The 2,596-nt window shown below is 38.4% G+C and overlaps 1 pseudogene; it reads left to right on the top strand.

Moving 5' to 3' along the window:
* The first annotated feature begins 777 nt into the window (after positions 1-777).
* On the top strand, positions 778-2,363 carry LOC114006462 (60S ribosomal protein L6 pseudogene; annotated as a pseudogene).
* Positions 2,364-2,596: the final 233 nt, after the last annotated feature.

The raw sequence follows: 2,596 nt of genomic DNA, 5'->3' as shown, positions 1-2,596 counted from the left end.
ATATAGTGATGCAGTTTGAATCATACTGTCCTTTCAAACTAATGAGTTTTAGTCTCTTGGCTAAAATTCTAAAATAAAAGCTATAATTCTTTGACTCTGTATTGTATGTGTATACACATTTGTGTGGTATATTGTGTTTACATGTATGTTTCTCTGTGTATGTGGTACCGAGTTGATTTAAGAGCACATTCAAAGGTTAGAATAGGCTCAAATGCTATTCAAGTTCATGTGACTTGGGTAAAATATTTGATAAAACTGATTTTAAATTGTTAAATATAAATTAAAATGTCTTCAGAATTGTTAGCACATGAATCAAGGACCCAAATGACCTATGTCTTAAGTGGCCATTCTGGATGCCACATGGACAGTTAGGTTACAGAAAAACTTAGGAAACATTGGAGAAATCTCTTGTGTTCAGAATTCAGTCTTTCAATAAGATGAGACTAGTTGATGTAGGACTAGCTTGGTTTTGCTTTACTTCAAATACCTTAAATAAATAGCCTTGTTTTTATAAGTCACTTAAAGATAATGATTAAAAACAAGTAAATTGGATAAATGTAAATAAAATAAATTTTTGTAATTAAACTTGTCATCATTATGTTTTTTAGAGTAGTTTAAATTTTGAGGACATGATATGTTAAATTAAGTAATATTAGTGAAATGCTTGAGTTATTTCTAAATATTAAAGCATTAATTATTAAGTAGAAGTTTAAGTCTATATACTTTGGCATCTTATTTTTATATGTTACAAAGAAGTTGTCTTTCCCACTACATAAGATGGCAGGTGAAGAAGCTGTGAAGCAGAATAATAAGGAGAAGAAATCTGGAGCCAAGAAGGCTGATGCCAGTGGTAAGGTTAAAAAGGGTGACCCTTTTCCCCTAGAAGGGGAAACCCCATTGCAGCCTGTCCGCGTCCACCCCGGGGGCTTGGGTCTGGCTGAATCATGATCAGGGGGCTGCTGGTGAGGAAGAGAAAGAGGACAAGAAAGAGAAAGCCCTCCATCTTGCCAGGACCGGGGAATTGGAAAGAATGAGACAAAGGGATAGAGTAGAAATGGACACAGGAAGCCTGAGCCTAGGTAGCCCAAGCCTGAGCCTCATGCTGTCCAGACTAACTGGACATCGTTATTTATAGTACAAGGAGACATTACACATGTATGTTTCATGACACTTCATAGATTGGTTGCCAGGTTACAGACAATAAGAAGCAGTTAACAAATCTATAAGGCTTAGTCATACCGGGCCAGGTGTATCCCTTGGTGATAATCCCATCAAGAGAAAGTCTCATCTTCTTTGCTAATACAGAGAACTAGCTGTTAGGTGTGGGGAAGGAGCTAAAGAACTTCTCCATAAGGGGTGCACCACCACACCCAGAGAAGACTAAAGAACCTTTTAGATGCAGAGCAGGGATTGGATTTCACTAATTGGGGTCAAGATGTTTCTTGAAGTCCATCAGATGTGTCTGTTGGAAGCCCCTAGTAATTTCCACCCTTGCTCTGTCTGCAGCCAAGGTCAAGGAAAGACAAGTTACAAGGTTCTGCCAAACCCCAAAAGAGCAGGTGGTGTTTGCTCAGAGCATGTCCCCACACCTCAGCTTCTCTCTTAAATGTGTCCCCACAGCAGCCCAAACCTGGTCCTAGTCCAGGGCATCGGCATCGGCAGATACTCCCAATCTACCATGGTATTCCCGGAAGACGGTGAACAAGAGGAAATATTCAGCCACTAGATCCAGGATTGAAAAGAAAAAGAAGGAAAAGGTTCTTACCACTGTCAGAAAGCCAGTTTGTGGGGACAAGAGAGGAGGTACCTGGGTAGTTAAATTTCACAAAATGCCTAGGTATTATCCTATTGAAGATGTGCCTCCAAAACTGTTGAGCCATGGCAAAAATCCCTTCAGTCAGCATGTGAGAAAGCTGTGGGCTAGCATCACCCTTGGGATCATTCTGATCATCCTCACTGGATGCCACAGAGGTAAGAGAAAGGTTTTTCTGAAGTAGTTGAGGAGTGGCTTGCTACTTGTGACTGGACCTCTCATTTTCAATCAACTTTCACTGCATATAAAATAGAAGAAATTTGTCATTGCTACCTACATGGAAATTGATATTAGCAAAGTAAAACTTCCAAAACACCTCATTGATGCATACTTCAAGAAAAAGAAGCTTAAGAAGCCCAAACACCAGGAAGGTGAGATATCTGATACAGAGAAGGAGAAATAGGATATTACAGAGCAGCACAAAGTTGATCAGAAAGCTATGGACTCGCAGATTTTACCAAAAATCAAAACTATTCCTCAGCTCCAGGGCTACCTGCAATCCGTGTTTGCCCTCACAAATGGAGTTTATCCTCACGAATTTGTGTTCTAAATTGCTGGCCAAGAACCTAGTAACTGATCATAAAAAAAAAAAAAATTGTAGTCTGTTAACAACTGTATTGTAAGAAATTATTTCTAGATATTATAAAATTAATGTTAAAATTCCAGGATAATGGTAACCAGAGCTAGAAATTAGAGAAAACAATTATCTATCTAAAATATACAGAGAAAATTAAGATGTTTTCGGTGAATAGGAAATATAAAATTATCTGAGGGTATGTTTTT

Source organism: Tupaia chinensis, unplaced genomic scaffold (genome assembly GCF_000334495.1).
Source record: "Tupaia chinensis unplaced genomic scaffold, TupChi_1.0 Scaffold148192_1, whole genome shotgun sequence".
Classification (NCBI taxonomy): domain Eukaryota; kingdom Metazoa; phylum Chordata; class Mammalia; order Scandentia; family Tupaiidae; genus Tupaia; species Tupaia belangeri.
Note: the sequence above shows the minus strand (reverse complement) of the source record. Positions and strands in the feature narration are given on the sequence as shown.